The sequence below is a fragment of the Tinamus guttatus genome, unplaced genomic scaffold (genome assembly GCF_059628265.1).
Source record: "Tinamus guttatus ecotype Peru unplaced genomic scaffold, ASM5962826v1 Tinamus_guttatus_pri_ptg000198l, whole genome shotgun sequence".
Classification (NCBI taxonomy): Eukaryota; Metazoa; Chordata; class Aves; order Tinamiformes; family Tinamidae; genus Tinamus; species Tinamus guttatus.
The window spans coordinates 4,849,272-4,876,090 of record NW_028288732.1 but is presented as its reverse complement, the minus strand read 5'-3'; positions in this window follow the sequence as shown (position 1 = coordinate 4,876,090).

The window sequence follows — 26,819 nt, the reverse complement described above, 5'->3', positions numbered from 1 at the left end:
GGCCCCTCGGGAGCACGGCCGGCTCCCGGGAGCTGTGCCCGCCGCCGGGAAGCACCAACAGCCCATTGAAACCGCAGCGTTCTGCTCTGCGCGGACCTGGACTATTTCAGCCACGAGCGCTCTGAGCAGCCACAGGTGTTGCACTAAATAAAGCCATAGAAAGTGTCTAACCGGCAACAGTGGAAGCCCTGTTCCCAAATCCTTGTCTGCTTTCTATTAATAGCCAGATTCCTTGCGATCAACAGCCCCAGCCGCGTTTACCTTATTTTTTCGGCAGAAATATTTTGATAAGGAAAGATCTGCTAAAAATGACTACTGCTTTTTTGGGTCAGTTTGTCCTCGATGAAGCTTTCAATCTTTTCGCAGAGGGGGAGAACATAAACTCGCGACTCGGGAGAGAGAGGAAACCAGGGGTTAGCGGGGTTGGGAGGCCAAGTAGGCTGCACCAGACCCCCTCCGTCAAGGCGAACCCTTGGCAGCATAACTAGAAACAGACCACGCCGAAATCCCAGGGTTCATGAGCACTAACATAATTAGCTGGGATAAAACTAATATTCCCGGGTTAAATTTCACCTCAACACAGAGCGGCGGTTATTAGGGCGAGCCTGGTGCGAATGAGGAAAGATGTGTTTCATTTGGGGCATTTACACGGCGCGGGCGAGCGCACGCCGGGCCGCTTCCTCCCAGCACGCTGGGATGCTCGTGGCGAGGGCGGCCGGCGCGCCCGGCCGCGGCGAAAGGGGCTTCTAGGTGGAGGCGATTATCGGTGCTGGGGGGAAAGGGCCGCACGCCGAAAGCCCGGGGTGCTCGTGCCTGGGAAAAGAACCACGGATACACTGGAAAAAATGCGGCGCAGGAAATGTTTGACCACTGTTGCATCGCGAGATATCAGAAGAATGCCACACTGGCGACTTCCTCCGCTGAGGGCCAAATGGCCCCGGGGGGCTCCCAGAAACACACACACACACACACAAAACCCACAAAAGAATTTTAAAACACCCCCAATTCCAACAGTCGCAAACATCTTCCCCTTTCCCCAGGCTGGTGCAGTCAAAGGAAACCCCTTTGGGCACCGAGCACCGGTGCGAAGGGCTAAACGGCAGCTCTCTGGTGAGCTGGTGGCCTCACGAGCGGCCTCGCACGTGTCACATGGCCGCCGGCGCCACTTTCCTGTGTCTCCCCATGTGCCCTGGCGAGGCCGGGCCGGGCCTTGGGCGCGCGAGGCCGCTCGGCCCCATGGTGCAGCCGGGCCGCGAGGCCGCTTCCTCACAGCCCCGAGCGTCGCGCGGAGCCTTTCCCAACAAACCACCTTTGACCGCCCGCGGGCGGGACGGTCTCACAGAGCGAGAGCGCCTCAGCCTCACGAGCGGCCTCCCCCGCTAGACTCTACCCAAACAAAGCTACTAATGTGTGGTCATTTTCTTGGCAGCGGCGCGCGGCGCTGATAACGCCGCGGCCGGCTATTCTCCGCGGAGCTGGCTGCTGGAGGAGCGCTCCGTACCTCATCCCCCGATGCTTCTGATGCGGGTGATCCTCCGACTGCGCGGCGCCAACCACAACATGCTACCCACCGTGAGAGAGCGGGACACAGGCTGCTCCAGTCAGGAGTTATCGTCTATCATACTGATTGACGAAACCAAGAGTGAGCAGAAAAAATAAACACGAACAGAGGCTGCAGTGTATGGGGCAGTCAGCTGGGAGTTTTAGTATTTGCCCTCGGTGATCCTACTCTCATGGTAGGTTATCTTTTCCTTGTGCTATCATTTATCATAACTTTGAGGGCCGGAGGGAGAAGCCAGCCTACAATTTCTCTATTGGCCGCATTCATTAAGCTCTTCTTTTTTTAGCGCTGCTTCCTCTGCCCCTAATAACAATCCCACCCCCTCGGTCCGTATTCCCCGAAGAACGGTGAAACCAAATCTAAGCACAGGCCTCCCCTTTTACTCCGATTACAGCACTCGACCATTGCAAGCAATTAACCTCTGTTATCCCGTCGGCCCCGGCTCTCGGGCGCGCTCGCGCCGGCCCCGGCGCGCGAGGGCTCCCGCCGCGGCGCTGCCCACGCGGGACCCCGCGCGCCGCCGGGCCCCGCTGCTGCTTTTGTCGCTAACATCTCCTTTTTAAATAATGGCAGTTGACTTCTGCAGGCACAGACCGAGCCCTGTATTGGCCTTGACAGCCACCATAAAGCACTCCCTGAAGTGTCAGTAACAAAGATGATTTGTATGTGGCTCGCCGTCGCCCGCGCTTCTAATAGCTTTCTCATTCCAGCCCCGAAACACCGAGCGGAGAGCAGCTGCTTAAAGCTGATACAAGCATTTCTTCTCTCAGCAGGCCATTCTTGCATAACCATTTATTTTGCAGAGTTTTAAAGTGCCTGAAGGATTTAATTATGTACATAGACAACCCCTATAAACTCTATTCTAGGGTTTTTATTGACTTTTGTGCTGGGCAGCTCTTAGGCATTTCAATTAAGTGTTTTTATAAGAAAAGCAACAATATAGTAAAAGAAATATATTCTTTATAGATAGTTCCAAACAGTTTGTGCTGCTTGAATAAAGTTTATTTAATTGTTGAGGATTTAGAATATCTTATGCTGCAGTTTGGAAGATAGGCCCGTTTGGACCATGGAGCTGCCTAAATGGGCCTGCCAGGACCACTTAAGTACCAGGGGAAAACAGCTCGGATCTGATTACTTAATCCTAATAACGTGTTGTGAAACTTTAGGAGACTACCTGTCATTTAGCAGCGCGGCCCAAATTGCAAGGGTAAATGGCCGAGAGCAGAAGGCTCCCTCTTGGGTCCGGAGGAGCCGGCATGGGGACGGAGCTGAAGTTCCCGAATCCAAACTGCGCGAGGGGCAGTCGCCCTTATCTGCTTGCCTCGATTGTGGCTCTCCAAACTGTTTACGAGGCTTCTGCAAACCTGCATTCATTAGGGTGTAGGATATTTCGGTCACAGCAGGTGGCCAACAGGAGACCAGGCCTGTTTGTGAAATATGTAATACTTTTTTCATATACTTTAACCAGAAATGTGCACCTCAACAGCTCTCCTAACTGTTCTAATTTCCCTTTCTCCTCTTAATCTGCTCTGCGAGCCATGAGCATGCATTAAAACCCACCTAAAACATTTCACCCAGAGGCAATGTAATTCCGAAACAAGCAACCAACATTTCACAGCTCTGGAGTAATAGATTAATTTGAACCTAATGTTGCCGTCGTTTACTGCTCCAAATGTTCTGGTGCAGACATAGCCGGGGGGCACGGCGCTGTGGCATGCGCAGCTCCTGGAACCAAAGCTACAGTTGGCTAAACATCTGTGCATCACATTTGCCATGTGCCTCATTATCCTGCGCCCCACTGTGCCTACCTGTCCCAATCAGCGTCTCAGCCACAGGCTATCCAATTTTTTTCCCAACTAAGAATCTTTGTTCTCCTTCTCACTTACTAAATTTTTGCGAGACCTCTGCACCCGAGCAGTAGGGATCCTGTGCATGTGAACCTCCGAGGTTCTCCAGCTTCTTAATTCTCCATTAGGAACAGGAAAATTACAACATTAAGTCTCCGACATGTCACTGCATAAATTCTACCATTTGCAGAATCTAATATAAAGTCTGTGACTAAGCACATAAGCATGTAATAAAGAGCCGAGTTGTTTGTTTTGACTTTAACAAGTTCGGTCTGCATCAATTATCTGTAAGTAAAGAAAGAGTAATTTCCAATTCCAGATAAAAACGCTTGTCACAGAAAGAAAAGATTATTACATCCCAAATCAAAACCAACTGTTCCCCCAAAGTATAAAGAGCCAGCCTTTTAAAATTCATTGACATGAGAACAAAAATACATATATTTGCGTGTTCGTATGAAAATAAAATAAACTTTTAATAGCAAAACATGTCTGTTTGGGCATTTAAAGCTCTCCATTTAATTCTCTATTTATAGCAACATGTGCAAAAAAGGCACAGTGCCTTTATCTAAAGCTGCTACAGAGCAAAGAGGAGAAAGTAAAACGCGCCACAAAGTAGAACCAGGGAATTATCTCAAACCAAACATATCAGTGTCTAAAAACTAACAGCTCATCACTGGATTAAAAGGTTACATTGTTTTCGCTTCATTGTATGAAGCACTTGAATTTGCTTTAAGTTTATATCCTTTGGCCGAGCTCCAATTAGGAGAAATTAAAAATACCTTTGGGCTAACAACACAATGTTCATCCTCTTCAGAGGACACCCAGAGAACTGGAACCTAATGGGCATTTTGGGCTGCTTCCTCCAGCCGCGTAGAGAGGCCTCGGCGCGGGCAAAAATCACATTTATACCCACTTAGAGCCCCTTCACGCGGGCGGACGGAGGGGCCAGCCCTGCAGCCAAGGGCCATTAAACAGAATAAACACTTGCGGCATGAGCGCGTTCCTCCTCCTGCAAGATTCCTGGATGCTCGCTGCAAACTTTGCCTAATGTTCATTTTTTAATAGCTCTGTTTATCTGCCCTTCCCCGAGCAGCTGTCAGTCCAGCCACCAGTCTTACCTGCTGCAGTTCATGAACTATATTAGATTTCTACACATAATTCCAACACACACGCGCACACTGCTAGCACGTTTCATTACATGCTTGAATTAATTTATTCTATATGGAATTTGTTACCTTTACCATAAAAAAATGTAACTATTCATTATTGAGAGCAGACAGATGGAACATGTTCAATTTAAGACATCAATAAGAAGCGGGGGGGCAAGGGGAAATCTTATAATCCATGTGGCACAACCTATTCCATCTGGTACTTCCAACTTGTCTGCCAAGACTTTTTTCCTATATAAAAGTGAACATTTCTCTTTAGAGTTAACGGAACATTCTTGGGCATTAAGGCTCTGTATCTGATTTATAGATAACAAGCAACAACACACACTAAAAATACAATATTTTGAAAGCATAATCTGTTTCATAAGGTAGTGGTTCTGAGCCTGACCTAGGAAAAAAAGCAAAACAAAAAAACAAAAACTCCACAAACTCCAGGAAATTGTGTTTATCTAAAAATGTTATCTAGGCAGTCAGAACAGAAGCTGCAGCTTTTGCTTTAATGGAGCATGAAAGTGATTCAGCAAACTGTTTTGGTCTCTTTAAAACAAATATTAAGCTACATCAATACTAAATTAGACAATAAAAATGTTTGCAATCCCTTAACAGGAAGAAAGAACTTTTTAGCACATTCCCTCTCGCATCCAGCCTTGAGAAGATAATGCCAAAACTGCGAGCTTTTGGCAGGCATCAAAATCAATTTTAACTGTTGGTTTAAAGGCTACTCTATTAATTGCAGTTTATTTCCACTGAATTGTAAGATAATGGGGCTAAAGTCATCATTTCTGTAACACAATCGCATTCCAAGAGTATTTAATCAAATGGGTTTTTGCTAGCGTCTCTATTGACAGAGCACTAAAGGCACATTTTCCATACACTTTATTTCCATTCTTGAAGTGTGTCCTTTCACTCCTGTGGTGCTTTGCATTAATCTGTCTCATTATATGAAAGACATTATGTCACTTTTCTGTTTATTAGCATACTGGCCCTCAGCCCTAACAATAACCCTGGGCCACATGCACCCACTGCTGGCAAGCAGCCTAATGATTAAAAAGATTGTTTCAAACCAAAAACGAGAAGGAATTCAATCATCCGCCTAAACCTTATAGGCACTGAGGAACAAGTTAATTTGATATAATGATGTACTTGGGGGTTCACATTTATCTTTTAAATCTTAAGGGGAGATTAGGCTGATTGAGCTCTGCGGCCACGGCAGGGAGTGGGGGGTCTCGCGCGGTTGCGCTTGATGCAGAAACGTAAAACAAGGAGTATCTGCCTCGCGTCTCCTGTTACCATCCGTCAGCTACCGTGCGCTTAGCACGGAAAGAAAAGCAGTTTGCTTGCGAGTTTTACTGCATTTGGAGAGGACGAGGTGCCGGCTGCTGTGCGGGGCTCTGCGCACGGGCCCCGGAGGGGTTCCTGGGCCTCACGTGGCATTAACTCCGCTGTGAGCGAAGGGTTAAACCGCGCGTAGCCATGCAAGGAGCGCTGCTGAGGGCCAGCTCTCTTCCTCGGCACCCCCAGGTTTCCAGCAGGGCCTTGCTGCGGGCCACATCGCTACCTGGGCATCACTGGTGGCTGTGGGTCTGCCACGGGCATGGCCGAGGGCCCCATTCCTACCACAGGTCCGCGTTGCACCGCGGGCACTGCTGGGACCCCGCTGCCACTGGAGGCACCGCTGGGAGCTGCTCCCACCGCGGGCATTGCCAAGGGCCTGTCCCCAGCACGGCCGAGGGCCGCGTCCGTCCCGCGGGGCAGCTCTGTGAGGGCAGGAAGACTCCAAAGGAGGAGGCGAGGAAAGCCAGGACGCGGGAGCAGCGAGCGGACAGCTCCGCGTTTGTCCCCGCAGCGGCGCGTTCGCTCCTCCCGGGATTACCCCGAGGACAGGAGCGCGGCCGGGGGCCGCCGGCCCCAGCCTGCGCCGGGAGGGGAAATGGGCTCCAGCGCAGACAATTTTCAGCTTGGCTGGTTTTACTTTCTCTCGCAGGCCCCACGAAAACAAACTGACAAAACAAAGGACACAAAATTAATGACCCGTGCGCTCTGTCAATTGACTCTTAGTAACAGTGGCTAGTTCACCTTAATTTTTTCTTTCTTTCTTTCTTTTTTTTTTCACTTTGAGGAAGTCGCCGTAGGCGGCGGTTAGGGTTCATTTAAAAATTCTTCAAAGGCATCGCTCGGTTTTCGGTCATTTGCGGGCTGTAGTTTCTGCTGCCGACTAGCAAAAGCTGCAAAAGAGTTTGTTCAAAATGCAAACAAATATAAAAGAAGGAAAAGCCCCGTAGCCACCGCACGTGGCCACCCGGCGTTGCCCCTAAGTGCTGCTGTCGGGACTGTCTGGGGCCAGACGCATCACTGGGGTCTCGATGACTCCCCAGAACATTTCAGCTTCCCCATTTCCCTTCGAATTGCGATTATTTAAACAGTCGGATTTCACCTGACAGGCACTAGAAAAGCTAAGTTACGACAAAGCTTTTCCTATTACGCAGCTAAAATTATTTCTCAGATGTTTTCGCTCGCACGCGATGCAGAGGCAAATGTTTTGCCCTAACGAACACGGCCTGAAAGCTCCCAATCCCACATCCCCTCGGCCGGCCCTGCGTTTCCTCCCGCCTTGCTGCAGCGGCTCCGTTTCCCTTTTATAACTCATGACACACGGGGAAAAGGGGCATGACACTCCAGCCAACAACATTAAAGTCCTTTAGAGCTGCATAGCTAAAGCGCTGCACAACTTTTTAAATATTTACCCCATTATATAAATGTCCATTGAAGGGCACTTACATAAATGATAAGAGCTTACAGCAAACACTTTCAGAGACCAGGATCTGTGGTATGCAGAAGAGATAAGGCCATTTCCTGCAAATCCTTATTCACAGAATTAGTCCTTAATCAGGCAAATAGACCCACTGATACCGATGGGCTTTCTCATGTGGGCAGGGATGGCAGGACTGGGCTCTTCATGTGGCATTTTAAAAATCCAAGCCTGTTCCCACTGAAACCCACAAGACTTGGAACTGATTTTAGTGGGAGCAAAGGCATCCTGGCAAGCATTACCTGTATCTGCACCTCTAAATATACATCCAGCGCCTGCAATTACACACACACACGTTAGTCCCACACCTCACCAAGAGACACCGCCTGTTTCCCCAAGTGCTGCGTTCAGCAGCAATCCATACTCGACATAACCCACACGTGAGCCCACACGCTAACATTTGTCCAACATGCAAGAGACAATTCAATTAGCAAAAAATGAAGAATGAAAACATGTTTTTTGCCTTGAAAGCAACCCCCACAGAAGAAAGCAATATATTGAACAACATAATCAGAAAGCTGACATTTTCAATACGTAGTGTTTAAATGCCAGAACTGTATGGGCCCCTTCAGAAAACTCCATAAAATTTAGCTCTCTCTAGCTTTACAATAACCCTGTGAGATCCATGCAGAAACATGAACCCGGTTTTATAGGCTGGCAACGCGGAGGGAGCAGTAGCGGGTCTCAACACGGCTGCTCCCAACTGAAGGGTCACCCTGGATAAGGAGCAGCCGGAATTGGGCAAAGCTGCCCGAGGAGTCAACGTCGGCGCTGCAGGGAGGACCCAGAGCTGCTGCTTCTACTTCTTCGCTTAAAATTATTCCCCTGCACCAAAGGGATATGAAAACTGACACTTCAGCATTTCCAGCGTTTTCGTGAGCCAAATTCACTAGCAGCTATCTATAAACTTCCTAGAAAGTTACTGAATACTATAGCACTGCTCATTTAGTGCCACTTTTAGTTTCATTTGTCAGCATTTCCATTACAAATCTTTTTAAAGGGTTTATAATACGGCCACAAAAAGCCACTTCAGCTGAAAGCTGGCATCCAGCTTCTCAGTCCAGGAGTGAACTTTGTCAAACTAAACAAAATATATTCAGTCTCTCTTTACCTTCTTTCAAAAGAAAAGACTCGAGAGGTCAGCAAAGTTACCCACAGCCTCTATGTGGCTAATTCCACCTGCACTTGAGCTGCTTTATTTCATCTAATTTCTTTTGATAAACCACTAAACCTTTTATTTCAAATTACGTATGCATGCATATGTGATCCACCCCACAGCTATTTTTGAGGAATCAGGGAAATGATGCCAGGCTCCACTAGCTGGGGACTGAGCCATGGGTGACAATTACAGAGAGAAAATAGCCAAAAGAATTTTTTTTATATAGTTTACCATGTCAGCTGAGTCTTTGAATCACAAGGCAGTGGGTAGCCAAGTACCAGCTGATGGGTTCAATAAATAAACTAAAATAAGTGTACAGGTCCTTTCCTCAGTAAGTCCGAGCACTTTAGAAGGGGGTGCATAAATGAATATCTTTATTTTGCAAGAAAACCAAGGTTCCCTGAGGATCCCCTAATTTGGGCTCATTGCAAAACTTCTGGAAAAGGGAGGGAGATGCTCCCCAGAAGGGGACGGATCCTAATCCCCACTTCTCCCTATGCTGCTCCGTGAAGGGGTGGATCTGGGCAGCACCTCCTACCTGCATGTGTGCTCAGCAGGCACAGCACAGCACCACACTTCATTTCCATAAAAATTAGCAAAGAGCCACAATTAGACATGTTCATGGAAGCAAAGTCCATCAAGGACTGAAGCCAAGTCTGAAGACACAAGATGACGCCCTGGATGTCGGGAAAATGAGAAAGGATCTTGAAGGAAGAGTCACTCAATCCCTGCCCGGCTCCCAAGCTGCTTTTTTCGGCAGTCGTGACAGTAGCACCTGGAGATACTGGAACGGGTGGCTGCTGGGCCTGCCCCGAGAGGGGCTTCGCGCTGCCTTTCCGTCCCTGCACACAGGAGAGCCGGGCGGCTGGTTTTTGGGGTGGGAAGTTGCCTCTTGCAGCAGGAGTTGTCAGCAGGCGCCACGTGACGGTCACGGGTGGTTTGTGCCGTGGTGACACGGGCTGCTGGCTAAACAGGGCCGGGTAGGAGCCGGGATGCTCCCGCGCACGCGGAGCCTGAGCGCGGTGAGCGATAATGGAAAAAGCAGGAAAAAACGGTATGAGGGTATTACTAATATGAGGAAAAAGAGAAAGATTTCCGTAGTGCCTGTCCATTTAAAAATGACTTTAACAGCATCCTGGAAATCAGAAGTGCAGCATATATATGAAGGACAGCATGTCAACACGGCACGGTGCTGCCTGCTACTTTTATTATCTATCCACAATACTCATACGATAAATGGACACATACAGCAGCCACTGAAATAATGTGATATTGATTTAAATGATCACTGGATTAGGCCTTATGGTCTCCATTCAGCAAAGCATTTAAGCATATGTTTAAGGTTAAATACATACTTTTCATGCTTAACTCTACAGGGATAAGCTTAAGCATATGCATCAATTTAAGCAGATACTTAAGAGCTCTGCAAAATCAAGATGGACATGCTCGGACATATGTTAAGTGTGCAATGTTATTTAACTGATGCCTCATGTAAAACCTCGAGCGAATACAAGGAATTAGGAAAGCGCCCAGTATCGTCTGCACAAACTCCGGCCCGGGCGCACTTCCACGGATAGCGGCGGCTCCGCGCAGGTGGATCCCTTTGGAGCACATGCGCCTCACGGGCGAGAAAATTGGAAGCAGAGAAGCTGCTGCATAAAGGCCGGGTGGTCCCCGGTCACGCCGGAGAGGTGGTTACGTGGTTATTTAATCCTGGCAATGCAGCGTGCGCAAGGGGCCAACAGCCTTCACCACGTTTTGCTCCCGCCACGACGCAGAGGAGGACACACGGAGCGGGGCTAGGAACGCTCTGGAACCGCAGAGCCTCCTTCAAACCACGGCGGCGGCTCTGCTTGAAAAGGGATTTTCTTGCTCTGGCTTTGAGCTCATGTTATTTTTAATGATGCATTGTTAATGATGATGTTTTTAAAAAACAACCTCCAGTTATGTAACAAGAAGAGGTTTTTTATCTGTTCTAATATATAAAAAGAAAATTCTTGATGGTAGAATTCAGTAAATCTCAAATATTTGGCCTGCAGTTTTTCTAGAGGTGTATGAAATAAAGGTTTTCCAGAATGATCCAGTTTCACCAGATTATTTTAAAACTCAAATCAAACCAATATAAATAATGGGTAGAATTACTAACCTGCAGGGAATGTCATCACAAATTTCCTGGAGTTTTCCATGTAACTATAAGCATGACTGGTCTATTTACTGAGAGTAGTATATACTGTATAATGTTCACTGCAAACCCATGTAACTAATGCAATATGATAACCACTAGGGTGCTACTGTGACGTAAAGGATATATTACAATTTTATCCAATTCAAACAGGGGAAAAAAAATGGTTTTAATAGTCCTGCCCTCTAAACAAATACTTCGCCTGTTCTACTGAACTTGAAATTCAAGGTTATGCATAAGTCATCCTGCAGTAAAAGTAATGTTATGGAATAAACAACGCTGCACTGCAAGATGATTTGAATCTTCAATCACCGCATTTTTTGGAAATATTTATATGAACTGAGTATGTTCTGCGTGCCAAGACTCTTTATGATCCTTACAACGCAGTTGCAATGCGCCGTGGTGGTGTGCGCGGAGGCTCCGGTGACAAGCGCAGAGATCCAGAGCTGGCGCTGGCAGGGGGGGATGTTTCCCCGGGACACAGGGGCAGGAGCATCTCCCAGCGCTCGGGATCCCGGGAGCGGGCAGTTCTCCTGCACGCGGAGACGCTCCCTGAGCTCGGGCCGGGAGGCGGGAGGCGAACACGGCCTTGGGAAGGGGCTGTGCCGAGCGGGTCTCCCCCGCAGCCCTGCGGGCATCCCGGGAGAGGCCGGGAACAGCCGCGGCAGCGCCCGGCATCTCCTGGGCACGCTCAGCTCCGCGCGCCGGGGCATTCCCAGTTCCAAAGAGAATTAACGTGGAAATCAATCTGTGCCCCTGCCTCATATCCTGCCAGCATCACAGTGCAAAGAAGAAAAGCAAACAAGTAAATGAGTAAATGTGTAAAACTGAGTGAAAATCGACAGTAACTTCTAGCTTAGCAACTCCTGCATGTCCATACCCTGTGCACAAACTGCTAGCTACACTGCGGACATATTCCGCAACTGAAGCGGGACATCCAGTAGAAGAAAACATATTTTCCTGCTATCACACAGCAACCCTAAAAAGTGAAGAATTCCCCGTCCTGCAAAAGTGGAATCTCTGTCTATTCAGTCCTGGAATTTGATGTTATTAAAGGACACCACATGGAGCGCACGAGATTCCCAGGCCAGCAGCACCTTCGAGGACACAGGATTACTTGCTGCCACGGGTGCCTATAATAATGACAATAAAACAAGTCCTGCCACCGCAACTCTGTCTTTAGCTCTCGTCTTTGAATCAGAACGTGCTCTGAATCTCACAGACTAAACATGGCAGTGAAAACCACCCTTCCATGGCCCTCAAGCCGATGAGCATTAGCAGCTACTTTCCATCAAGCCGCTGTTGATAAACAAGTGAGGATGGGGGTGAGCTCAGGAGATCCTGTGACTGGCCCTTTCAGGGTTAACCTACCTTTAATGGAATTTAGTTGTGCATTGCAACCCTGGACAGGTAATTAATGTGTACATACACGCTTAAAGTTCTAAATAAGTAACTTTGAAACCCAAAGTTTTAATTGTATGCCCCTTCTCCATAAACAAAATCAGACCATCTTGTGCTTGCTTTAGAAATTGGGCTAATCTTTGACAGGTTGCTCCAATTACCCACCAGGGAGCACACACGGCCACTCTGGCAAAGCGTTTTTGGCTCTCCCCCTCGTTGCAAATAGTGTCATTGGTCTTGGTTAAATCTGTGATGATTTTACCTATGCTCCTCATGCCCGGTGGCTCGCTAGGGCATCCTGTGCAGCTTGGATCCAATTTCCTCATCAGGCTCCACTCGCTCCCTTGGCGATGGTGAAACCTGGGCATTTTGAGGAGCTGCAGACCGAGCTCGGGCTCTCCCCGCTGAGCTGGAGCAGGGAAGGCTCCCGCAGCCTCCGCTCCGGGAACACACTCGGCTGTACAGGCAGCCCCGTGGGCCCGCACCCCGACCAAAGGCAGGGGCTGTGTGGAGCCACGGCTGCGGACACGTCTTGGCTTGCTTCTTTGGCCCACGTTTCCCCAGTCATAGCCGGATGATTTGGAGCAGGTGAAACGTTTCACACTGCAAATGGAGGCTGGCAAGCGAGAAGAGAAAACCAAGAGGTACCTAGGTGCTCGGCTGATTTAAAACAGCACCAGGGAATGGGGGCTGCGCTGGAGATTTTTCCTCTTGTGTCTTTCCAAAATTCTGCATCAGAGCGAAATCAAGTGGTGCTTCCTTATCACAAGTGACTAAAGTGAAAGACCTCATTTCCTTTGCCCCAAACACCTCAACATGGGACAAAGTCCATAATATTCTGAACAGAAACCCTTGTAACTCACTTTGCAAAGAAGCACACCCGAGTCGGTAGCCTCTCAAGGCCGGGGATGTCTTTGGGTTTGCTCCTTGGGCAATTCCACCCCGCGAGCAGCAGCGGCCGAGCACGGTGCAGCCCCGCGCGGTCCGGGTCGGCTCCGGAGCGCGCCAGCCCCGCTCGCTCCCCGACGCGCTGTTAGCAGAATTGTGTTAGTCACAGCTGGAATTAAACGACATTTACAGACTGGCGTGCTCTGCTCATTGGTTCTGGATTCCAGGACACCTGAGGCGTGCCCGAAACTCATGTGATGCTCCTGGACACTGGATTTTTTATTTAGAGACAGGAACTGAAAAACAAGGCGGGAAGGGAAAAAAGAAAGACAAAACACGCTCCCCGCAAGCCCAAAGCGGAAAAGTGGCTTCTTTTGGCTAAATATCTGAAGTATCTAAGGGTGTAAATTCAACCTTTGACAGCCAAACAATAATGAAAAACCATTTGCTCCAATTTCATGTTAAACCTAAATAACTTGAGGCTGAAAGGAGGAGGCTGCTGGGAGCTGCACATGGATACAGAGGGAAGATGTGGGATGCGTCCTAACACACAAGTGATGCTGGACCGCGAGGAGAGAGAGAGTTTCTCTCCTTGGAGACTTGCCCAGCTGTGGCCCTGAGCATCCCGGCATACGTGGGCCCTGCTCTGCACAGGGGTCGGCCCAAATGACTTCCAGAGGCCCCTACAGCCTGAGCATCATTACAGGGCCTCATTAGGGATTGTCCTACCACGTCTACCATGTGGCTTCTCCTCCTGGCAGCAGCAAAGTCATTTGCTGTTCAAAGCAGAGAATAATATGAATGTGAACGCTCCTTGGATGGTCAGACGTTGCTTCGATGAGCAGCCTGCACAGTTCACCACGTCCAAAGCTCAAATAGGTCTTGCCCAAGGCTCCAGGCAGTGCCCACTTCTAGCAAGGAAAAGGCCACCCCTTGACTTGGAATGGATCTACACTAGCCAGGTATGCTAATATTTATGGAATAAAAAGAGATACATATAATAACTTGATGTGAAGTAAAAAATAAAAGCTTAATGCACTTTACAGATGCATAGGCACCCAGAGGCACAGGTCCCTCTGGGTGCCCATATGGACACGCACACACATTTGTAATGCCGGGGGTCCTTCCGACCTGCCAAACAATCTGACGAGGGGTTTTCAGTCAAAACGAATTAAGAGGAATTAATTGAACAAATCAAACTAAACTTAGTCACAGCAGTCCTCATTGCCTAGAGAGCCTCATAAATCTGATGAATGATGGGATGATGGCAAATACATCCTCATTACCATGCTAAATTCAGTTCGCTAAATAAATTAATCATGTCATCAATGTCGTCACTGCATTCCTCGGCCCCAGCAGCTGCGCAGCCGCTGTCCCTCTCCGCCTCGCTCCTCCAATAATACTTGCCAACTTCAAAGGGGCACTCGGAGGATTAATGACTCAATGTTTGCAAAGTGCTTTGAGATCGCCCAGATGAAAGGTGTTTTATAATCCTCCCTCTGCTTGTCCAGCCTGTGTCAACTGAGAAGTGACAGAAGTCGGTGGTGGCAGACCCGAGTGGGGATGTGGGGAGCCTAGGGGCAGCCATGGGGGCTGCTGCTGCCCTGGACAGCTTGAGTTTGTCTCTGATGAGGATCACCAGGTGCTGTTGCGGCGAGCGCCAGCCGCTCCGCTCCCCCTCGCTTGGACTTGGTTTTCTGTAAGAAACTTGGTGGAAATTTCCTTTCTGGGACTTCTTTCCTGCCTTCAAGGTGCCCGGGAGCTCGGGCAGGAGCCGCAGGTGGGGCGGGATGACACCGCGGCAGCGAGCAGGAACCGGGGTCAAACATTAACCGGGGCAGCAGGCGGCAAGCGCACCTGTGGTGAGCGACGAGGGGCCGCCATGTCCTGAGGAGGAGACAGATGGGAAAGCGACTCCAACAGCTCTACGCATGGGTCTCCTCCTCCTCAGGCAGCTGCCAAGTTTCAAGCTCAGTAGCTGGCGTTTCCTCTCTCCAAGTAGGAAAAAAGAGAGAAGTGGATTTACTTGTGGGTTACTTTGAATGGGAGAGGCCAGGCCGCCCTGGTCCTGCTTGGGAAGCGCCGAATGGCGGTGGCTCTGAGGCGGCCGCGTGGCCCTTGTCTCTGCGGGGAGCCGCCCGCCCACACGCACCCTCCACGATCGCCCACCTCGAGGCGCAAACCAACAAAACCGCCCCGAGGAACCTGCCCACGAGGCCTGCGAGGATTTACCTCGGCCCACGCTGGGCTGCCCTGCGGTAATTCCAGCCGTCCCTTGCTGCGGGCAGTGCATTGCTGAGCCCGCTTTATTTCCACAGGAATGGGGGCTACTGCAGGAGCCAACCTTCTCTGAACGTTGGCCCTGGAAACCGCACGCCAGCAGATGGCAGCTTAAACCACATTCACTCACAACAACACAATATTTTAGCCAGGACATTTCCATACATTTATTAGCAGGTTTGACCGTAGGGGTGGTAATGAGATGGAAAAGACTGTCCATAAACGTTAATGGCTGTATCCCTCATAGTGTGCACGTGTAGGGCTGCCCATCCTCATGCCCGTGCCTGGCATCGGCCACGTCCTCTGAGAGCGATTTACAACCAGCTTTGCTTTATGCCGGGTTCCCTGAGCGAGCCGCGGGCTCCGGCAAACACCGCTCACCAGGATGGACTCGGAGCTGCCCATGCATTCCTGGATGATAAATCTCCGGTATGCCTTCCACTCCAGTGCCCTCAAAATGCAACTTTCCACGTTTATGAATACAAACAACGCTATTATCTCTACCTTTCTAATATTTAACTAATCTAAACACTCAGGTAAAATGTTATCTGAAATGGTACTCCTATAAATGCATTAACTTTGTCTTCCTTTGACTTTAAAGATATCTTTCCTTACTAATACATCTCAAAAGACTGTTTGGAAAGCCTCCGTAAAGTGGCAGAGCAAACAGATGAAGGGCGTTCTTTAGTAGTTCTTTATTATTAGCTTTCCAATGATACTATCTTCTTGTACTTTTCTTGACGAGAAAATAAATAGAATTTGTCTCACACACAGCTGTGTTTTTCTTTAGCTAAGGAATGCACAAAAGGAAATTTAAAAATCAGGCATTATCAGTGAACAAGCTAGTTAAAGTAAATAGATTCCAGGCAACTTGCTTCTAAGAGATTAAAGGTTAATGAGGGAACTTACCTTGCTCAACAGATTTATGAATAATCAAAGTCTGGAATAGGTACGTCCAATTTTAGGCCAGTACCCACCAAGCAAGTGCCAACAGCAGGCACACATCCGCTAGGCAGCTGCATTTTCTATCACATCGTTTATCGCTTTCTGATTAATTGGCATTTTAAAAACCATCATGAGAAGTCTTAACTGACCCCAGCCAGTTCTTTGAGAAATTTCAGTGACTGGTATAGGATGGTAGTTTAAACAAACAGTATGATCACAAAGATCCTTCTTATTATACCTCTGCCTGCAAAGATTATGTAATAACGCGTTAAGCTAAGGCCACGCACAGAATGCTAGTACCTTTTCAGTAGTGCTTCACTTATCGGGATATTTATGCTAAATAAATATATCTGGATTTGCTAAGTAACCCATAAAACAATTACCCAGCTCTGAATTATGCCCGAGGAACTCCAAGAAAGCATATCAGAAATAGCAGGAGCTTGCTAAAGTTAATTTGCAATCCTGCTCTGAGAGGAAAAGTACCAAAGCAGAACGGTATCGTCCAAAGCGCTCAGAACATCTCCTGCTACCGGCAGCCCCACAAAGCGGGGCGCAAAACCCAGAACTGTGACAAGATCCACACGAGGTGGCTCACGGAAAGGGGTGCTGGCTTAAAGGCTTGCTAATTTAGGTCTAGTTTGACCTGTATTTCTTCAATTTCTTATCATACAGAACTTAAACTTTGAAAAAGTGTTCGCACCCACTCGGTTTCTGCTTGAACTTCAGCATCTTTTGGAATATGGGTCTCTAATGGGGAATGGCTTAGATGGGTCTGAACACATTAAAGTCATTACTGAGATTATGTATTTGTTTCTTCATTAAATCTAGTTTAATCCCCGTTTCTCTAGTTGAATGCCTAACAATATTAAAGGCTTAATGTTTTGGTGCACCCTTCATGTGCAAATGAATATTTTAACACCACTCTTTAATGATCCTTATAGATCTTTCCAGCCTGGCCCATATATCCTAACTGTCCCTTTGAATGCACACTCTAATGATACCTGCAAGAGCTGTATGCAGAATGAAGGCTTGGGTCCCTTATGGATTAATCTATTCTGAAGATGAAAAGTTGCTATTGGATTGGAGAAGTATTTTACTTCTTAAGAAATTCAACTCATGTGAATCTTCTACCCCCTTCTTTCTGTTCCTTCTCCTGCTCCCTGCACAGATGAAAACAAGACCATTCCACCTCTCCACCCTTCCGCACAGATGATAAAGTAAATAGCATGATACAGCACACTGATTTAAGGGAAAGTATATGACTCACTTGGTTATCTCTGCACTGAAACCAATGTCACAAAACACCATAAAACCTTTGGAAATGTCTGCAAGATGTACTCAGGGCTACCAGTACACAAACCTTCTAGCCAGGAAGGCAGGCAGGCCAAAAACTGAGAACTTAGTGCACATGCTGACAGACTGGGGCTAATTTTAATAGGAATATCTTATTTAGGTGGTGAGATGTGATGAAATTTCCAAAATACTTTGAATTCCTCTATCAGGACACTAAAAAAGGTAAAAAAAAATCCATTCAAAAATTCATGTTTTGATAAATAAATGCCATATTAACAGTGCTATTAAAACAATGCTGGTAATTATAATAATGGCAAATGCATTGCTTAAAAAAAAAAAAAGTTAGTGTTATCCTAAGTGTAGGCATATTACAAGCAAGGCGCTTCCACAGATGACATCATCTTTGGCTATAAGCCCACCCTTGGATATCACACAGGCTTTGGATCTGAGGTCCCACAACTTAGGAGAACACTGACTCACTCGTGACAGAGGGGACACAACCTTGCTGCAGGGAAATGTGCCCTCCAGCCACTCTAAAACCTTGATTTTTATATCAAGCTTTGCAGGAGCCCATGGAAAAAAAAATATAGCATTGTACCACAGAGAGTTTTGCTTGCCTCAGCTCAGGGAGCGACACCCACCAAATTTCACCTGGAATCTATGTGAAATTCCACATGTCTTTGATTAAAAACTATAAATCCGGCCAGGTTTTACTGGAAACTGAGCCTAGATTTGTGCACAAAGTTTGCAAACCTCACCGTAGCCTTCAGCGGGCGGCACGTTCCTTGGGACTTGGGGTTTCCTGGCAAATATTTTGCAGGGCTCTGGTTTCTCATTCCTTTTGCTCCTGGCCGCCTCTGCTATGGGGTCGCATGTCACGATGAGACAAAAGAGAAACCTTGAAACATTTTGTGTTTTGATCTGTCACTGAAAGCATCTCATTTTAATGCCAGATTGTGCCACGTTTACTCCTGTGGAGTTAAACTTTATATACAAGAAATAGTCCCATTAGCTTTAGAGAAGGTGCCTGCAAGATAAGAGGCTGTGGAGAGCCGTAGCCAAGTAAGGAACATTTATTTCCTCTTTGGTAGCACACAGTCAAAACCGAAACACGCTGTGCATAAAAATAAGCAACATCAAGCTGCCTTTTATTCATTTATTTTCTACAGTGCATGCTGCATCAAGGGAAAATCCACATCTCCTAGACATAAACTAGGTATCTTTATTCTTTTATTCCCTCCACACACCTATGGATCCTCTGGGCATGAAGTCGAGGCAACTACGGCACTGCTGATTTCCAAAATGTGACAGGAGTGACTGAATGCTGTGTTTGTGGCAGGTTACAAACATTGATCATCTCTTATTTTACCCAATTTGCACTTAACTTCTTTTGTATTAGCCCTGTGATTCTGCAGTTTTATAGTGTTAAGCTTTGAGGTAGTAGCACAAGTCTAAGCTATTAGGAACAGCCTCTGGAAAGGTCTGTCTAGATTCATTATGGTGAATATAATCCAAAATAGATACGTACTCAGAATCACTTCCTAGCTGCAATTACACAAAACTACAGAAAAAAACAAGGTCCCAAAACAAACAGGCTCCAAGTTCAGGAAAGAGCCTTCCCTCCACCCTGCACATTCACCTACTTCACCCTGACGTCACAGCTGTAACAAAGAAATATGAAAGCAGACATGCCAACTTTTATCATTTTATCCCAGACCTCTAAATGGTTGGTGTCTTGCTTGCTCTTGAGGAGGAGGTCTCCAATGGCCACAAAGATCTAAACGGACCCCAAAATGGGCAGCTTTGAATGTCATGATTTGATGTCATCAGGGCAGGGGGTGGTGGCACCCGTCCTTGGCTGCTGATAGTGGCTGCTGGGTGAGATGATGGCTACTTCTGAAAGAACTAGAGCAAGTAGGACCCCTCCATAAAGGCGGAGGAATCAATTCCAGCTCTTCACGTCATACAAGGCCCGAGTGCTGCTCAAAGCAGGGAATCCTCTTCTAGGAAAACCAATTGTCCATACAAGGGGAAGGACATTTTAATCAGCTTGAACTTCACATAAAGTAAATTGAGAAGCTTTATAAAACCAGGCAGGGAGCGCATGGGCAGGCCAGGAGACAGCGATGGTCTGCACACCATGAGGGAAGGCTGCTAGTGGATTCTGGAGTCTATATCCATCCCCAAGGCTGTACCAAGTGGAAAAAGGCTACACCTGGGGACCTTATGGCTTTCCCTAAAGAAGGGGAGCTCATCTAAAATCAGCTGCGTGCACATTAAAAAAAGAATAGTGAAGACCGATGGAGAAGACTACAAAAGGCATTACTTGATTTTTGTGACAAGCAAGTGACCTGCTGTCTCCATTTCCAGCCCTACATACCTAAGATTGAAGCACACAAAAATGCAGCTGTTTTTGTCTTCTGCATTTGTGTGAGGCTGTATTTCTTCTGCAAAATCTCTCTCATCCTGCAGAGCTTTTAAAATATTTATCTCAGACAAATGCAAGTCATTTGTTCAGATCACAACTGAATGCAACAGTAACGCTGCAACTTTCAAATGCCCCTGAAACGCAAGTCAGGTGGTTTGATTTTCTTTGTAAATATAGTAAGGCTTCCTTAAATGTATTTTTTAAACACTACGAGAAAGACACAGAAAAATAGTGGTCAGTTTGGTTTAACTTAATAAACTAAGAAAGAGTGGGGATTTGGAAATTACTGAAGCTATTACTGAACTGTTTACTTTATACAAGCAAATAGGGGGTTAAGTCTTTACAAGAGCAGCTCCTAGGAACCATCAAACAACTTACAGTTCTGAGGGGAAAAAATGCCTCAATACTGGACTGAAACCCATCTGGAGAGACTGATCAAATAAGAAATCCATCCTAGAGAGGACACTTCAATACAAAACCTCAACTCAGCTAATCCCCAACATGCTGAGGTTGCCTTTGCCCCCCAAACAGGCAGAGAAACCCAAAGATCTAAATCCTAACTCCAAAAACAACAACCTGATTCAGCAAAAGAGATGGATAGTTTTGCTAGCGTGCATTTAAAGACCCATTTTCATTCTTTGCATCTTCAAAACTCTGGTCAGTCCCCCTGCAAATGTGGGGAAGGCAACGACGGAGCCCCGTGATCCTGAAGACACCCAAGGTGTCAGAACGTAGCTGTAGTGCAGAACGGAAGGGCTTGCACACGTGAGCTCCAAGAGGAACAATTTTCAAAATCTGAAGAGAAATTGTTGTTGACAATCTGAATCTGCCTCCCAGTGAGTATAAACCCACCACAAGCTTCAGCCTGCTGCAGTTTTTGCAGAGTGCTTCACACATACTTGTTGCCAATGTAAATTGCAACAGCAACATAAGCATTTTTTCCTAAAAAGTAAAATTGAAGTTACCAATAAGAGCAGACATGAAATTTGGGGATAGTCTATGAAGCCTTCATTTCTTAACTATGAGCTGTTGCCATTCACAGCTTGCAAATAAATAAAATTAGAAGCCATTAAATTCAGCATCAGTTTCTCATTAGTAATAATCATCTCCCAGCAAAAAAAAAGGAGCAGCAGTGAGAATGACACCAGCGGGTCTGTGATTCTAGAAGCCGGTGATGGGGCCAGGCCCTGCAGCGGGAGCGGACACCTCGCTCAGGATCCCCTCCAGCTCCAGCGCAAGGCACCATCCCTAGGGAATCGCTCGGGAAGGGGCCAGAGCCCTTGGCGTGCCGGCTCCGTGCCAGGAATTCTCCTGACCTCCGACGGGCCCGTAGCGAGCTGGGCGAGAAGGTGCTTCTTAGGGATGAAGAGGGAATGCACGCGGTGCTCCGAGCTGCCGGAGCCGGCCCCTGCGCCGCGCACGGAGCTGCGGCCGCTCGAGTTCCCGGCTGCAAAAACCCGCTTTACAGGGATAGGTTGCTGTGTTTGCGAGGGAGATTTTTCGAAAATAAAGAACAAAACCAGACATTAAAATCTTTACCCTGCACGCAATGATTTCTCGTGCTTATAATGAATTCCACTTTGCATATTGCAAAATCACCCAGACTGTCACTGTAAATTTTCTCCCATTATTGACAACCTGTTTGCCGATTCACAGATGAGTGGGCCGTTTTCTACATCCATGATTATATAAATCACTGGCCTCCCTGACATCATCCAATAAACCTAATTGGCGGCGGTTTGTCTCAGCTAAGCTACGGCTTGGAGGTGGCGTCACCCCGAATGAAACGGGCGCGCTTCAAAAGCCGCATCCTCCAGGAGAGCCTCGACCTGCCGATTCGCTGTGGGAAAGTTGAGCTGTAACGTGGCCCTCCCGCGAAACGTCTCTCCCGCTCCCCATGCCACCCCCAATGCTCTCCTGCTCCCCACACTGCCTCCAAATGCTCTCCTGCTCCCCAGGCCGCCTCCCAGCTCCTCTCCTGCTCCTCATGCTGCCCCCAAATGCTCTCCTGCTCGTCATGTTGCCTCCAAATGGTCTCCTGCTCCCCAGGCTGCCCCCAAATGCTCTCCTGCTCCTCATGTTGCCTCCAAACGCCTCTCCTGCTCCCCAGGCTGCCTCCAAGCCCCTCTCCTACTTCCCAGGCCGCCTCCCAGCTCCTCTCCTGCTCCCCAGGCCGCCTCCAAACACTGTCCCGCTCCCCATGATGCCTCCAAGCTTCTCTCCTGCTCCCCATGCCGCCTCCAAACGCTCTTGGGCTCCCCACGCCGCCTCCCAGCGCCTCTCCCGCTCCCTACGCCACCTCCAAAGGGGCACGTGCCTCAGCCTCCTCAGCGATGGCCGAGCTGAGTCACACGGGAAGCACCCCTGGATACGAGCAGCAGGGCAGCCCCCTTGGCTCTCGCACAAGGCCGCCTCCGCCGTTCCCCCGTGGGGACGTTGCTCTGCCGACACGCGGTGAAGCAACCGCTCGTACGGGCCGGCCTGCGCCGCGGCCCGGCGAGATGCGCGCTGGGATTCGAGACACCGCGCGGCTCCGCCTCACCAGAAACCGCTTGGAAGGCGCCCGCGGCCCCGGCCGCACGCAAGCAGCTACGGAACACGCTCGCCTGCCAAACACAGGGAAGCTTAAGACACTTCTCGTACGGTGTTAGGTTGCAGCATGTTATTAGAGATGAGTAAATGCACAGAGGAACAAAACGCACAATAAGCTGATCTTCTTCCAGACCCTTTCGAAATCCGTTCAGGAAAGACTCTTGCCCTCCTTCCCAGTGAACCCCCAAAGACACATTATCCTTGGAAACAGGCTGCAAAAGGCGCCGGGTCAGCGGGTCTGGCATCGTCTGCTGGGCTGGCCGGGGCTCCGCGGGCGCCGGGGCTTCCTCGGGGAAGCAGCACTCGCCACATTCCTCCTTCTTAATGGGGTGTAATCAGGAACACATTTGCTTCAAACCTATTAGCGAGCTTCCCCCTTTGAACCAAAAGAGTTTTTTTTTTTTAAAAAAAGTAGTTTTATTAAGCTGCAACATCAAGTCTATTTTGTTTTGCTATCTGTACCAGGCTTTCTCTATGGTAAGACCTGAGCACAGTTCTGAGAGCCCAGGCCCGTCTTTGCCATCTACCCTTCAGGAAACACAGGGCCATGATGCACTCTTGTTCTCTCCACTGCTTTTTCCCCTCTTTTTTTATGTCAGAACATAGCTGGGTGGTACATTTGGCTGATACTATGTCTGTAACTGATGATAACTCCCAGTTTGGAAAAGCCTGTCTAGAATTTCTGGCTAGAAGAATGAATTCAAAGTTATATTTATTTTTGCAACACAGCACAAACTGGTTAAGATCAATACTTCCTTGGTTTTAAAAAAGTCATACAAATTTGTCTGATTAAAATGCTAAACCTGCAAGCAGCCTGGTTTAAAACAGCAGATATCTCCTTGATCCACCCCCCCGCCATTACATTTATATGGCTAAAAATGAGTGTACCTGCAACCACACATTGCACCCAAATGCTAAATGTACCCGTTTTTAACGCTGCACATTTGCTCCCAGGCTTTCTGCCCATACCCTTCCCGCAGTGGCTTCCTGGACGTGGCTGATGGCAGCTGTGGAGATGCCAGCCTGGCCGTTCCCCACAGACACGTTAGTTTAAAGACTTGGTGGTTGGACTGCCGAGTTACTCCGCTGCTCACACGAGGCTGCTGCTCCTCATCATCATCTTCAAGACCAAGGCCAAAGAAATAGAGCCCAAGTTGAGGAGCGCACAGCCAAGCCCTGTGTGACAAATAGCGGGGGAATCGGTACGTGCACAGTGTTCCCACCAAGCAAACCAGCTGGTTTCTTTCTTTTTTCAGGCCAATTTAAGCTTCCCTGAAGACCTCGTAGGATGAGCCTTTACTTACGGAAAGTAACAGACAAAATAGCTGGTTTTCAGGTTTGATGCTTAAGTCCGTCTAAGACTAATCCAAAGTCCAGTGTTTTGGACCCTGGTAAGCCGAACTCCTAATGAAGACAAACGTAGGACAGCACAGGGAATGAAAGGGTATCTCATCTGATCTGCTCTGCACAGCACATTTGTGCTGCAGCAAATCAAAACCACCACGTTGTGTCCTTTCTAAATATCTCTATCTCTTCCACTTGAGCAATGTCACCTGCTTGTGCCCCTTCCTTCCTATGAAGGACACTTCATATAAAATAAGGCCATTTTGCAATTAAATTTGTTTCAATGTTTTTGTACTGTTAGCTAGTTCTAAAGATTTACCATGGGCAATTTGGCTAACTCAGCCAAATCTCATCCCTGTGCCCATCGACGTGTCTGCGTAAACAAGCTCAGCTCCCAGTCAGACACCTAAAGGAAGAGAGTCATTTGTCTCCGGTGACAAGCACCCAGAGGTTTCCATCGGGGAGAACGTGTGAAAATGAGAAAACCAGCTGAGTGTTGAAAATAACACATCATGGGGCTGCCTAAGGAGGAGCAGAGAAAACCTGGCCCTGAATCGTGAATTCTGGCATCCTGTCTCTAGCCTCGCTGATACCCAACGATGTCGAAAGAGCCCGGGTGCTCCAGACGCGGCAGGGCACGAGGACGCCCTTCCCTGCCCGGCGGCCCCATCGCCCTGTGCCTCCAGACAGGGCCTTTATCTCCACTTCTGCGGCCACTCATTTTATTGGCCATGAAATTATCTGACTCTTAAAAAAAAAATACAATAAAAAATGGAAACCATGAAATTTAACTCAATTTCTGAAGGGCACCTAGGTATTTTGCCAATAAAATTCACAAAACTCCCTTAGATAAAAGCCCTTCTCCTCTTTGCCCTGCCTTAACACTTATAATCTCCCAATTTCCTCAATGCTTAATCTTTGGGTGCTCTGAAACCAGATGGTTCAGCAATTAGATAGACCCGGGGCTTTGTTTGCTTGGTCTCTTCTGTAAGCACCAAACAATAAATCTCACAACCCGCACGTCGTGAATGCGCTGGCCAAGGCCAAGCCCCTGCCCGGCAGCAGGACTCCTATTTCCTGGGCCCACAGAAGACAGAAAAATATCACGTTTCTACCTCATTCGACCCTTTCAATATCCCCGTCACGCTGCATTGCTTTACAAGGCACCGTTCCCCTGTTGCAAGGGAGATTACAGCGAATCTAACAGGTCGGGCCCGGCCGGCCGGCGCAGCGACCACGTCTTATCTGCCCCACATCTTGGCACCTCGAACCACAAGGACCTGTCCTCGGGCAAGCAATCCCTAATAACATACACAACAAGTAAGAGAGGGTTTCTTTTCTTCTTTCTTTTTGACGAAAAATATATACTGAGGTAATTAAATTGCTAGCGTGATGGATGGCCTTATTTTATATTTGAATTCAAAGTGACTTTCTATACTGTATGAAAAAACATGACTTGCTGCAAAAACTACAATGCCATAACCTGCACTAAAATAGAAACATGGATTTTTGCCTGGAATTTTTAAGAATCAAGGGTTTTCTTCCTGCTCTTCCTGGCAATTTGTAGTATTTTGATAGGTTTTACCCCAAATCTTAAAATATTTAGGTAGCATTAAGTAATTTAGACTGAAGTTAATCTCTGAATAACTTCTCCTATGTAAGGATAGAAACTGAACCACACCAGGATTGCAATGTGCTCGAGATCACACAGGAAAAGCCTGCAGCCCTGGGAAGGGCTCAGGGATTTGAGCACCAGACCTTACCCAAGCCCTGCACAGCAAACCGCTGCGCGGGGCATCGGCAGCATCACTTAGAGTCAACATGGTTCAAACTCCCTTTTGCAGATCCTGTTTTCAGCTATCTGTACAACCTAAGGAGATCTTAAAAACATCATCGATACCATAACCACATTGAAGCAATACAGGAAAACTGTTTGATCTTCTCTCCCCTTGCCATTCTATAGAAGAGGAAAAAAAAAAAAAAAAAAAAAAAAAAAAAAAAAAAAACCAGAAAAAGCACTGACCAACTGCTCAAATTGCATCAAAATAGCTTCACACTGTGGAGCTATTTCATTAAAAAATAAAAACTAAGGATTTGCTGTTATGTTTCAAGGTCTACATTAATGTGAAATTACAGTTGTAATGCATTATAATTTAGGTGATCTAGTTTTGCTTTTACCTTCTATCAGAATCCTGTGAGCCGTACCATGAATTGTGAAAGCTACTGGCCAGCAGCCACGACAGTATTAACGGGCTTGCTACAGTTGTTTGCTGTGCAGGAATGCTGCTTGCAAAAACCCACTCCACAACATCTATAAACCCGTGGTTCTCCTGCTTGTGTCTGCTACAGAGTTCACTAGCAAACACTTCAATGAAGTCTCCTCACAGCACCGCTCCGACGTTCACATCTGGTCATTATTTCACCGTGTGGCCACACGTTAGATAAACACGAATACTCCTAAGAGCACAGTATCTACCCATGACCTCAGCTGTGACATCAAACAAGCAGACTTGTAGATGCCAGAAGCACTGAATAATCCCCGTGGTTGACTTCCACAAAGTAGGAAGCATAAAAATTCTGCCAAGTGATGAAACTGGCTATTGTGTCACTGGCTAAGTGATTAAATACTGGCTATTATCAGTTCTTCAGTTTTCTTCCCCCTCGCCTTTTTTTTTTTTTTGGTAATAGGAAAATGGGTATGCAGAAGGTGCTCCAGCCCCAGAAATTAAGAAAATGTCATAATAGAGCAGTTAACTAACCTGTAATTACACTGTCAGTTGTCTTAACTTCATCGCCCACTAATGGAGTAAGTTATAGTGGAAGCTGCCAATGTTGTTAGGAGGGTTATTTATTTTATGCCCTAATTAATCAGTGCTGACACTGAACCACATCCGTCCTCCTTCCTTGTTATTTAAATGACC